The sequence below is a fragment of the Acromyrmex echinatior genome, chromosome 1 (genome assembly GCF_024713525.1).
Source record: "Acromyrmex echinatior isolate Ae372 chromosome 1, ASM2471352v2, whole genome shotgun sequence".
Lineage (NCBI taxonomy): Eukaryota > Metazoa > Arthropoda > Insecta > Hymenoptera > Formicidae > Acromyrmex > Acromyrmex echinatior.
The window spans coordinates 2908805-2923188 of NC_141852.1; the positions used below are offsets into that span (position 1 = coordinate 2908805).

Here is a 14384-nt window from a genome sequence, read left to right on the forward strand (position 1 = left end):
CTAGTTTTCCTTTTTTTTGTCGGATTTGTCATTCCAACCACACGGCGAAGTACACTTTTTGGCTTTCTGACCAAAGCGTTTGTGGTATCAACAGTGTCCAGAACTTGCTGATGCGGATCTTTCGCGTCGCCGAGGAGATGCCTTATGACGTTTTGATTTCATGCGATCTAGTCTTTTGATAATTTTATAAAGTTGGCCTTCCCAGAATGATGTTCCTGCAGCTATGGAAGTAACTTCAAGGCAAATGTTAGTAGAAACTATGTCGTAAATCCAATCCGCCATTGTTGCGAGCTTTTCTAATGAATCCTCACTAGTAGAAAGTGACTGTTTGCGTATTAGTTGGGAGACGTTGCATCCATAGAGATTTGAAAAGTTCATCTTTGTGAATACTTTGTTTTGTGCGAGGTCTCTCATGTGTCTTAAAAGACGAGACGGACATTGATTGCCGAGTTCCGTCTGATTTAATAATGTAAAATTTTCAGACGTTTCGCTATCTTGAAACTTCCTCAAAATGCGTAATGCTTTAATGTTTCGTACTTATTAGATGCAAGAGGATTTGTGACTAATTCACTTACCTCAGTTAGTATATCTACATCTGTAGCGCATGATAGAATTTGATGAGGTCCTACGTGGATTCCGTTCGTTGCAAACTGCGCTTTCATCTGAATAAACCATATTACCGGTTTTTCCTTAGAGAATTTTGGAGGACGGATACTAACGTGTCCTACTTCTTGAGCAGGATCGCCGGAATTATTTTCCGCCATTGCGAGCGAATTAAATGTTTTTTTTTAAACGTCGGAGTCACCAATGTAGGGGATTACTTGGTTTGCGATTAGAATCAATCTCAATTCTCACTGTGTATGATCTATCCGGCGAGGCTAGAGTAAGCACAAATAATTAAAGGAAGTATATCTTTATTTTAAATCTAATAATAATACAACCATCTTGACTCAACAACTCTCTTATCCAACTTCTTATACATACACACACACACACACACACATATATATATATATATATTGGGAGTACAAATTAGTTCGGTCCGTTTTTTTGTGTTCAAAAATGCATTTATTTCAAAACAAAATGAATGAACAGATTAGTTAAAGTATTGTCCATCGCTGGCTATTACTTTTTCCCCATCTCTCAGGCAATTTTCGAATTCCATCTCGAAAAAATGACTCGTCTTTGGACGCGATCCAATTTTGGAGAAGTGAACCGATGACTTGCCAAATCGTGCTGCATCCTTCGGAACAACCAGTAATCAGAAGGAGCAATGTCCGGAGAATACGGCGGGTGCGGTAAAATTTGAGCATTTCCAAATATTTTTTTACGACTTTTGCGACATGAGGCCGAGCGTTGTCATGAAGAAAAATAATTTTATCATGTCTTTGCTCGTATTCCGGCCGTTTTTCTCGCAATGCACGGATCAAACGAATCAATTGTAGCCGATACCGATCGCCCGTAATGGAATCGCCAGGTTTTAGCAGCTCATAGTAAACAACACTCTTTTGGTCTCACCAGATATAGAGCATGATCTTCGAATCATGAATGTTTGGCTTTGGTGTTGATGTTGAGGTCGATGGCAACGATTGACCGGGCTTAGCGTAGTATTTTTTCTTCTTGGGGTTGTCGTAGAATATTCCACTTCTTATCTCCAATCACAATCTGATGCAAAAAACTTTTTCTTTGTTGTCTTTGAATCAGCTGTTCGCAAGTGAAAAATCGCCTTTCAACGTCTCTCGGTTTCAGTTTATAAGGCACACAATTTCCTTGTTTTTAAATTATTCCCATGGCTCTCAATCGTGCAGAAACGGCTTGTTGAGTTACTCTCAATAATTCTGCAAGCTTCTCTTGCGTTTGACTCTGATCTTCTTCGAGTAACTGCCTCTAATTCTTTGTCTTCGAATTTTTTTGGCTGTCCAGAGCGAGGCTTGTCTTCAACACTGAAATCTCCATCCTTGAAACGTCGAAACTATTTCCTACATGATTTATCAGTTGGAACAGTGTCACCATAAACTTCGACAAGCATTCGATGGGCTTCAGCTGCACTTTTCTTCCAATTAAAGCAGAAAATTAGAACTTCCCGCAAATGCTACTTGGTTAACACAAAATTCGACATTTCAAACACAGTAAAAATCAAGGTTTTTGTATGAAACTCAAAGTGATATAAACTGAATATTATTAGCAGATGTCTAACCTCTCTGAAAATGCCAAAATCAGCTGTCACTATGAACCATTCACAACAGCCGGTGCCATCTTTTGGAAAACGGACCGAACTAATTTGTACTCCCAATATATATTACTAAAGAAGGGAAACCCTATCCTTTGGTTTGGTTTACACAAACGTATTAATCAGTGCCACTATTGGGAGGATCATTTGACAATGTACTACGGTAACCTGAATGGGAGATGTATATTCCTACATGCTGCCGCGCATTATTGCTCTCTGACAAATAAAGGACTTTGATTGGTCCATTTCCTTATGCGTTATGTGTTATGCGTTATGCAAGAGTACTCCCCATCTTAGGGTACACCATCCACTTTTCAAGACTGGAGATAATAGGTTTGTTCGCGTCACATGCTCCAATATGTTTCAACATGTTTCTACCAGTTCTTACTCACTCTAACGAGCGCTTTGAGTGAGTGGGATCTATAGTTGGAAGAAATAGGAACATGTTGAAGCATACAACGCGAACAAACCTAATAAATCAATATTTATAAATATAATTTTTTTTATCAAAAAAAGTTGCTATGTAATTAACATCCACTTTGTCAGAAAACAATAGTGCGCGGCAGCATTTTGTGATTACAGGTAAAGTCAGCTAGATTAACAATAGCTGCGTTCAGTAATGCAAATCTGAGAGGCCGGAGTATTCTTATATTATAGCATATGTCACGTGCACTGTAGAAAAAGAGCACTCCGACGCCTCAGATTTGCATTGCCGAACGCAGCTAAAGTACCTCGAATTGTTGCCATTTTGGCTCCATAATGCGCGGTTATTCAAAACTTTAGCCTCTTTCGCTGCAATTCGTTTTTGCAATTTTTAACAGAACAATCGAGTATTTTTGATAATAATAGAATCAGGTTTTTCTTCTTCTAGAGCCCTGTATGGATTTCCGACCTTTTAATAGAGTCAGAATAGTATTTCGACGCCATTTTGGCTCCAAATGCTAATTCAGTGAATTTTCTCAACGCGGTACTTTGTTAATCTAATGACTTTAGTTATAGGTTTAGGTCATCATATCCTCTTTCAGGTTTTTCTTTGCATGTACTAACTAGTAACTTTATATTAAATTATTTTAATTTTAGCGATGTAATTCAAAGAATGTTGGTACAATATGTACATATCAAAATAATTAATTAAATACACATCTCGTATATATGTTTACACGTCGAAATTAAGACCTTAAACATTTAAGATACCTTAACACGGCATTGACAGACTGATATATTTCTTTGTTATTAATTTTGTTAAAACTACTACTCTGTATACAAAAATCGGCTCAAATCGTTTCGTATCGCGACTGTGATTAGAGAATTTCTATTCTGAGACTATTTCTCTTTCTTTCTATTAGTTTCTCTTGTACTACAAATGCTCCGTTTATTTTATAAATCTATGGTATTCATAGTCGATTCTTATATTTGAAGATGTTTTAAGTACAATTTTAAAATGTCATAAGCCAATCAGAAGACGGTATTTATAGTCCGTTTTTATTTCAAGACTGCTTGAATAATATTTTAAGACGCTAATACGGTCCTTTGCCTAGTTCATGACTTAAAACTGTACTTAGAGAGATAGACTAAAACCCGTATCAGATTACTGACTTTGCAAGTCGATTCGACTGCCAACTCTGACTGCCTATCAATAATGGATCAATCACAACAAGAGTGATTCAATGTGATTGGTCCATTATTGATCGGCAGTTAGAGTTGGCAATCAGGTCGGCTTGCAGAATCGATAGTTTTCCTAATAGTACAAGCGTCGATTGTAAGTTGACTTTGCTAAGTCAGGCCTTTAGAGTCGACTGTAAGTCGATTTTGTACAGACGTCCTTCTAATATCGACTTTAGAACGTCTAGTGCGATTTACGCTCACAAAGTTTAAATGTGAAATCATTTCGTCCTTGTTGTTTAACTATAGTTAAACAAGGATGAATGCTGTTCATGAGCGTTGTGAACATGAATCGGATCACAGTCTAGAATAGTTGACTTAAAGTCGGCTTGCAGTCATCTTTAAAGTGGGACATTGTATGACTTAGAGACGTCTCCAAGTCGTCTAAAGTCGACTTACAGACGTCCATTTTTCAGACGAAGCTATAGTCGACTTAGAGTCGATTTTGTGCTGTTAGGATACTTACGTTCAAGTTGAGTTTGATATATATTAAGTTTGATGCCCATTTCCATCAACGTAGATTAAGTTTAATCTCGGTTCAACATACTCTTCGTCTTTTTCTAATTCTAAAAATTGAACCAAAATTAAAGTTGGTAGAAATCTACGTTGATAGAAATGGGCATGATATATATGAATGCGCATCATACGTATTATAGAATATGTATCAAACTTACATAATACCTTTAACATAATCCTAATCTCTAATTTATTAATCTTATTGACTAAAAAACAATGTTTTTAGATTTTTGAAGTTTTGAAGTACTATGTTGCTGATTGAGAATAACTCCAAAAACTTTCCAATTAGATTAAAAAATGTAGTTTACAAATAAAAAATGGAAAGGAAATAATATTGAAAATGTAAGTGCAGTATATACATAAATTTGGTATACAATGATATTAATTCGTTGTAATTTTTACTCTTATAGTGCGGATTTAATTTGGAAGTAAATACATATAATCTGATTATTCCATAATTTTCTAATTAGATTTCAATATTGTTGTATTTTAAATTGTTAAGGCTCCTGACTACTCAAGAACTCTGTGTTGACGGTGGTGACACAGAATCAAACGGCGGTCTGGCAAAACTGGTAGCTACACACTTAAGCACGAATCCATGTCCGTATGCTCGCCTGCGGCGCGCCGAGAGTGAACGAGCCAGCTCCTTCTCACATTAATCACTTGTTTCAACCGAAAATGCTTTCTCGGTCGCTCGGCGGCCCTAGGCATCAATAAAAGATGGGAGGCATTCTAAATAACATATTTATAAATTATAATAAATTGTAGTAATAATGTACTCCTTCCACATTACTCTAGAATAGATATAAATCATTTTAAAACGCAACAATTTACGAGATATTTAATTGTTTACGATTTTTCATGCGTGTTATATATATATATATATATATATAACACACACATATATATATATATATACATATGTGTATACATATATATACATATATATATATATATATATATATATACAGGGTTGGCCATATTCGACGGAAAGATCTGGCAACACTGTAACTTTTGACAGAGATGTTAGATCGAGTAACGACGTTTCCCATGATTGAAAAAAAAAACATCTTTCCGTCGAATATGGCCAACCCTGTATATATATATATATATATATATATATATATATATATATATATATAGTATACCTCCCGTTTATAAACTCGAGTAGCAAGAATAGTTTAGTAGAAGTAGAATTTTATCGGAAAAAAATTATAAACCACCATTTCTCTTCACGAAAGTCTCGAAATGCCATCAGAAAAGAAATGCATATGTTTGAGACTCAAGACTTGTGAAGAAAATATGCGAAAAAAAATCGAATAGTTGCAAAAAACATGTTTTTCGCTTATAAAATGAAAGATATTGATGATGGAAAAAAATTCGGTATAAAAAGTGTAGATATTCGAAATATCTATAAAATGAGACATAGAACATTAAAATCAATCTATCAGAAAAACAATAAAAAAACAGTTTTTAGGTTTTTTTTTTCATTTGGTCTCAGTTCATTAAGATTTAAAGCTTTGAAATTCTCGTAAAATGTAGCTCTCGTAATGACAAATCTAACCCTGAAAAAGCCTGAAATGTTCATTAGTTTTTGCAAAAAGCCATTTGTTCACTAAAAACCTGTCTGCGGAAAATTTAATTTCTTCATCTTTGAGCAGTCGCATAGCAATTTACAAGGATGATTTTTCTTCTTCGACAGTTGAACTATGTCACGTACACTTAATAACAAAACGATTTTTTGCAGTTAAACTAATATAAAATGATTTTAAAAAGTGAATATCTTTTTCTATAAAAAAATGGAAATGATTTCGTTAATATGCATCATATCAAATAGTCATGTGAAGCATTCGAAAGCTGACATTTTTCTACGAATTTAAAAAAAAAAAGATTACCCTCCGATTATTAGGAGCCGAGATAAGATTTTTTTTTCAAAAAATTGCTGTGACACTAGTTTTTAAGATTAATGCCCGTTTCCATTAAAATAGATTAACTTTAATCTCGGTTCAACTTACTATTCGTCTTATTCTACTTCTAAAGATAGAAAATAATCTAAAGATAGAAAAAGAAATAGAAGAATAAGTTGAACCAAAATTAAAGTTAATCTACGTTGGTGGAAATGTGCATAAGAGCTCCGTCTGATACTAATTTGTCAAGGAAGAATTGAATTTGCTGTTAAAAAAATCTCAAATTGTAACTATGAAATTTTTAGTTTAGAAAAAATTTTTTTCTTTCTTGAATTTTTATTTTTCCGATTTATTACTAAAAAATCTCGTTTTAATATGGAATATATGTCTGATTAACAAATTTAAATTACATTAGTTATGTCATTTAATATTCTGTAAAAAGTGTCCCATTGAATAATTAAATGTATGCAATTATCAGTACAAAATTATTTTTATGAATTTAATTGCATATAAATATGACATCTAAACAAATAATTAATAAGTAATTTGTTAGCGTAACTGTTAAAGATATAACTACTAACTTTTGCAAATATAAAAATAAATTAGTGTTACGTGAAAAATATATTTTGCAACTATATTCAACAGTTACAACTTAATTCAACTACAACAATTGTAATAGTTACAATTTAATTCAACTAACATTTAATTGTCCAATTGGACATTTTTTACATATTAAATAAAGAAACATAGTTAATGTGACTTAAATTTGTTAATCAGATATGCACTTTATACTCAAACGTGATTTTTTAGTAATAAATCAAAAAAATAAAAATTCAAGAAACAAAGAACTAAAAATTTCATGGTTACAATTACTTTGCGAAACATTTAAATTTAAGCTATTAAGGTTAAGGGGATGCTGGAGTATCCTGTTTTATCCATTAATTATTAAAGATTCTTTTCTCTTAATATGTTTATGGATTGAAAAATCCTTCTCCATAATTAAAGTATCGACAACAATGCAATTCGCCAGCTATATTTGAATATGAAAAATGAAAGAAAATTGAAGACTTACAATTTTGTTATCGGGTTCTGTAGTCAACACGTCACTATATGTGTTGCATATAAAAGTTTCAGATCTTGCATGTTCATAAAAAGTAACTAGCGAATTGTAGAAAACCTGAAAGAATAATCCTATGCTTTTAGAAACAAGGGGTATTATAAAGGGTTTAGTATAAAAAAAAGAGTATCCAAAAATTTCGTTTGTATATTACGAGTGAAATTGACGTGAAGCCATGAGTATTTTAGCCAAGCAGTATTTTAGTTTCGCGATATTTCGATAGCGGCGCTGTCATGAAAAGTGCGTGAATTATAGAAATGATCTGAATTATCGACCTACTCAAGCCCATATCAATAAACATTTTCACATGGTCAAAGTTTTTTCTTTTGAGAGAAAAAATAATAATATAATAAAATAAATATGATATTAGTTATTTCAATTTTGTTGAAATAATTTCTTCATAAACAAGAAACGTACCATATTATTTACATATGAATACAAATGAAGATAATTATTTTAATTGCACTGTTCTGTCTTTTACATACATTTTATTTAGTAAATTATTGATGCATATATTGGGTCATCTAAAAAGTATCCGCGGTTTTTTGTCATTAGATGTGTCACTTGATGGTCATATATCTAGTGACAAAGTACCGCGGATACTTTTTAGATGACCCAATATATATATATATGTGTGTATGTATAATAAACATACATATACACGCGTGTGCGTATGTATGCGTGTGTGTGCGCGCGCGTGTGTGTGCATATATACAACACATGTCTAAACTTTATTTACTGAATTATTTACACGTACATATATCAGGGCGATGTGTGTTTCGGTTGAGCTTCGATTCTGCTCGGATGTCGAAACGACAAGCGGCAGACGTATAAATGAAATTTTCGAATACTCATTGCTCTTATATTAAAGCTTATAACTCGTTTCTGCAAGCATAGTATTGTTCTTTAAGGTTTTCTGTAAATCGCTAGCTACTTATTTTAAACGTGCAAGGTCTGAAATTATTGTATATAGTAAAAATGTCGACTTAGTAAGAAGCGTCATTTCTCTTATCGCGCACAAGCGAAGTAGTGTTATTTAATTACAGAAATGGATTGAATCATTGTATAAACCAGCAATATATTATCGGTTGGAAACGCTATAATAATAATATATTTTTGTATATAGAAATATATATCAGAATCGTTATTTAGAAAAGGAATCATGCGTCCTTGCTGCATCGGCAATGATGCCAAACCAGAATCGATAGAAATCACATTCTTGAATTGCAGAACGAATTATTGAAACAGGAGTACGACAGAGTGAGACAGAGAAAAAAACAAAAAAGAATAGAAACTCCGATTGTAATCGGTGAGACTCGAGCTGGGCTCATTGATCGAAACAGCGAGTCTTCCTTCAGAGTCTCTCTCTCTCTCTCTCTCTCTCTCTCTCTCTCTCTCTTTTTCTCTCTCTCCCCCCCCTCTCTCTCTAGGGTCGCTTGTTTTTAGCGACCAAAAATGATTTCTGGGAAATTTCGGCCGCTCAACGTGTATAATTAAGAGGAGAAGGAACATTATGGATAACATATAAGTTTTAATAAATTATACTAATCCTATATCCCTCCAATTTATGTATAATAGCAAAAATAATTACAAAACACGATAATTTAGAGATATTGATATTTTCATGATTTTCCATGAGCATTATATACCACGTTCATAATGATTCGCACGATCTCGACGTGGTCTCGCGCGTAAGGTGCAAGATCTGAATGTTAGAGATCCCATGATCAATTCCTTTTTTCTTTTTTCATAATTTTTTTTTAAATAAGTGATATTGTTAATAAACACATATTACAGAGAGGCTAAATATATTATATTTTTATTTAATTATTGGAATTATATGTGTATTTTTAAAAGTTTTAAACCGACAATTGTAGCAAAAAATAATTCGAAAAATAGTATGCGTTGAATAGATAAAAAACCAGTATTTTTATATGTAAATGAGATCTGTTTATCCTTTAGAAAAAATCCGAAAAGAAATCATGTTTCTGTAATAATGTTACGTTTGATGTCGATTAATACTTTCTGTAAAATGTTTTTTTTTATAACTATCATCCGAATGTATGAAAATTCTGATAATGAATCAAATCGCAAAAGTGTAATGATTAATATAATTATAAGGATAATGTCAATATAATTTTATAATTAACAAATCAAAAAGCCTTTATATGTGCCTTTATATGCAATATACAAATAATTTTTTATTTATTGAAGTGATTCGATATTCTTCCTATAGTTATTGGAGTACATGTTAAATTTTGGACCGATTTTTGAAGCATCGTCTTCTTTTCCCCCGCCGCCGCCGCTCAATGCTCGACGACTGAGCCGCACCAGATCGCGCGCGGATGTGTATCTCATAAGCGTTGTACTAAGAAATATGTTGCGACCGTACCTTCCGTACATTTCAAATTATCAATTCTTTACTTTCTTTAATCTTCTGTGATGTCTTCTTTATTCAATATGCCTTCTTTATTCACATATTGAATAAAGAAGACATCGCGAAGTTATTGGAGTTAAGTCATCATTCCAGTTAAGTACAATTACGCATCTCATTCTGTATCGACTCTTATTAGCCTTAAATTGATATTATCAGTATTCTATATTAAAAGATATTACATTTTATGGCACATAAGCATGGTCAGTAACTCTTTGAAAGAAAACCGAATGTATCATAAAAATAATAAAGTAATATTTTAAAAGTACATTATATTCAATAAAATGTATTTATTTATTAATATGATGTTCAATCATTATTATTAAGAAAATAATAATTATGTAGGAAGGAAAATATTTTCATGATAATTTTCATGCTAAAATGTTGTCATGTTATCATGATAATTTTCATGTTGGAAGGTATGGTAGCAGCAGGTATGTTTCTTATACTGTGACGCTTCTGAGATATACGTCCGCGCGCGATCCAGCGGTTCAGCCGTCGACTGTTGAGCGGTTGTAAAAGAAAAATAGGCAGTACTTCAGAAATTGGTAACTATTGTAGTTCCGAGCACACTGAAGTACACATATAATTTCTATAATTTTATAAAAATATATTTGGAGTAATATGTTCATTAATAACGTTATTTATTTAAAAAAAAAATCATGAAAAAAGGAAAAAGCAGGATTGAACATAGGATCCTCAACATTCTGATCTCGCCCGAGACCACGTTGAGTTTTTGCGGATCGCCTCCATGAACGCGGTACATAAAATATACGGAAAATCGTAAACTATATCTCGTCAACTATCACGTTTTGAAATCATTTTTGTTATTATACGTTGAGAAAGTATACGATTAACCCTTTCACTTACAATATCGTGTGAGACTCGTGGTAAAGAAATCGGGCCAAATACGAGTATCATTGGTGAGAGCCATGGTACGTCTATCGAGCCAAACGTAAACAACACGTACCAGGCTGTTAATTATGGCACGCGTCATCGTAATCGTAAGGCAAAGGGTTAATATAATTTAATAAATACATAATTTAATAAAAATTATGTATTACCTAGAATGTCTTTTTCCCTCTTATAATATACGGTCGAGATCGCCGAGAAAATATTTTCGATCGCTAGAAGCGACCACAGAGAGAAGGACAGAGACAGACTTATTGTTTTGCTAGACGAGCCCAGTTCGGCGTGTCCGCGTGGAGATTCACCGATTACAATCAGAGCTTCTATCCGTTTTATTTTTTCTTTGTCTCGCTCGAAACAACAGAAATTAAAAGAATTTTAAATCACAAACACGGTTGCCAGTTCTCCGTTTTTTTTTGACAGACTTCGGTTTCTTAGATTAATATTCAATACTCCAGCATATGTAAAAATCTCCAATTTTTATCTGCTGGAGTATTAAATATTAGTCCAAGCAATCGAAGTCTGGCAAAAAAAAAATTTTGTATTAAATTATATTAATCATATATCTTTTTCATTAACGTATAATAATAAAAATGATTTCAAAACATAAACATTGATGAGATATATATAATATAGTTTACGACTTTCCATGCGCTGTATGTATCGCGTTCGTCGAGGTGATCCGCAAGAACTCAACGTGGTTTCGAGCATTGGGTGCAGCAAGATCAGAATATTGAAGATCTTATGTTCGATTCTGCTTTTTCCTTTTTTTTCATAAGTTTTTTTTTTATTAAATAACGTTATTATAAACATATTACTCCAAATATACTTTTTATAAAATTACAGAAATTATATACGTGTACTTCAATGTGCTCGAAATTAGTTGTGCATTTTGGGCCGATTTCTGTCTACTTTTCCTTCACAACTGCTCGACGCTTGACGGCCGAACCGCTCACGAGCGGACGTGCATCTCAAGAGCGTCACAGTATAAAAAACATGCTACGACCATACCTTCCAGCAAATTGTCATGAAAATATTTTCCTTTCTACATAATACTGTATTTTCTTAATAATGGTGATTGTAATATAGAATTTTATTTTACCGCGTCATATATCTGGTCATCAGTATTTTTTTTTAGTGGAATAAACCTGGAAAATGCACTTAAATGACGTATCAATAATAGAACTTCAAAGATAATAAAGTTTTTACAATAACGTGGGTTTAGATACGGTGAACGCCTTTTCTTAATTAGTCGCTAAGAAGATAATGTGACCATGATATCGATTATGTATCTTTTTTCTTAAAGTGAAAAGTTAAAATTTTTGTATGTATGTGTGTATATGTATATGCATACATATATCATTTTGCTGTACGCGTAGAAAACAACGGTGTTATACGAGTCAATTAGCTGTAACCAGAATGACTCGCGTTCACAGTATCGTTGCCGCGCAACTGTACTGTCAATTCAGTGTAGTATGGTAGTGTTGTACACACATCCATATGTGTGTGTGTGTGTGTGTGTGTGTGTGTGTGTCTGTATGTGTATTTATACAGTGTTTTGTGTCCACAAAATAGAAAAAATATAACAGGAAATTGTCTGCCTTTGGTAAGAGAAGGTTATGGGTGATTTCTAACAAGCGAGTACAATAATTCACTCAGTACAATATAGTAATTATCTCATCCTTGTATTGACGAACAAGATTGTAATGCACCGTGTCATATTGTGTCTCTTGTTGGAAAGCATTCTATAAAACCAAAATGGGAAAGGTTAGCATCTTTACGTCATTCGTGAAAATATCACTTTTATTTATCATACAAGTGATATAGTTAAATGTTATAACAATAAATTGTGCTTTGCCTAATTATGATCCAATGTCAGAGGTGTTCATCGTGGGCTGATTATTTTTAATTTATTGCCAGAGGCGTTAATCGTGAGCTGGGTAGCTATAACAAAATGTCATAGCTATAAATCGTGCTTTAGTTAGTTATAGACAAATGTTATAGAGAAATGTGAATAGATGCATTATCATGATGGAATCAAAAACTGATTGCTTGACATGACCGAAACAAAGAAACTAATGAAGAAAAAAAAACTGAATATCAGTAAACAGCTTCTTTGAAACCTTACAACTTTTGTCTGAAGCGTTTTTTCTAAAAACGTTATGTAATGGCCTTATAGCACATGGATGGCCAATAATTGAATCGCAGAACGTGAATCATAGGTCAACGCATTATATTTTGGCGTGCATATCGATACAAGTACAATTCACATTCCTTTACGATTAGTTATAGTCACCTTTATGTTCAGCTCCCAAAACTCCGGGGTCTTTTTGGACACCTTATATAATATATATATGTTATACACATATATATATATATATTAGGTGTTGGAATTAATTCGTAGCGTTTTTTAATGAAAGAATGTTATTTATTTCACATGAGCATTAAAAAATACATTAATGAAAGTACTTCCCATCACTTGTAAAACGCTACGAATTAATTCCAACACCTAATATATATATATATTAGGTCATTTAAAAAGTATCCACGGTTTTTTGTTCAATTTTTGAATGAAAAAACCGCGGATACTTTTTAAATGACCCAATATATATTATAATAAATATTGCACATACATATGTAGCTATTCCATCTCTTTATTATGTTTAATGAGCCTTTTATAATTATAAGCCATAAATCAGTCATAAATAAAAAGTCAGACGCTAAAAATTGATTATGATTGATCAATTTTTAGCTTCTGACTTCTGATTTGTAATTAATGGCTTATTATAGAAGGCCCATAATAAAGAGAGATAGAAGTTACTCATACTTAGCTTTTCATGCAGATATAATATATAGGCACATTAGTGAATATTAGAATTATATTTTATGTGTATTATGATGTACACACATTACAAAACATAAAATATATTTCTAATTCATATTCACATATGTGTGTAGCTACTTCATCTCTTTTTGTCACGTAACAAAAAGGTATACTGATGTCCTCTTTTTTCTACGTTTAATAAAAAGAGATATGTTTTTTTATGGTCAACTATACAAATATTAGTAATATATGCTTTTATATTTTCTATATCAGAATATACATACAACTAACATAAATCAAAGCAACGAAAGTCAACGCAAATGATCAGACGTAACATCTTAAAAAAAAATCAAATTACGAATCTTCTGATAAATCCTCATTTTATGTGTACATATATATGCATTATATATATATATATACAGGATGGCATGAATATACGGCCCCACTCGTCCCGAGCAGGTAGAATGGACTAAACTGAGTAGAAAAGTCCTCTACCATTTTATAATGCTCGCAATAATTAACGAGATATTAACGTTTAAAGATAGCCGAATACGCGCGTCCGCTCGACTTACTATTGTCGAAGGTATGGCCCACCAAGCAAACGGCGCGCGAGTCGTGAGGAGCGGGAATGGCTTAGCAGGCGCGCCGTGTCATTTGAGCTTAGATGCTCGCGACGGTAAGCCCCGCTCCTCGCGGCCCGCGCGCTCGGTGGGCCGTACTTTACAATTTTAATATTGCATATTTAAACATAGGGAATGCATAAACAGCTTAACATTGATAACTTC

General features: G+C 32.9%; 1 long non-coding RNA gene and 1 pseudogene across 1 annotated transcript; one reads left to right on the plus strand and one right to left on the minus strand.

Moving 5' to 3' along the window:
- On the minus strand, nt 1–764 carry LOC147910831 (uncharacterized; annotated as a pseudogene).
- Nucleotides 765–1634: 870 nt separating this feature from the next.
- Nucleotides 1635–5203, plus strand: LOC147910832 (uncharacterized). The gene is made up of 3 exons (XR_015546856.1): nt 1635–4364; nt 4635–4750; nt 4911–5203. It is a non-coding gene; the product is annotated as an uncharacterized LOC147910832 (long non-coding RNA).
- Nucleotides 5204–14384: the final 9181 nt, after the last annotated feature.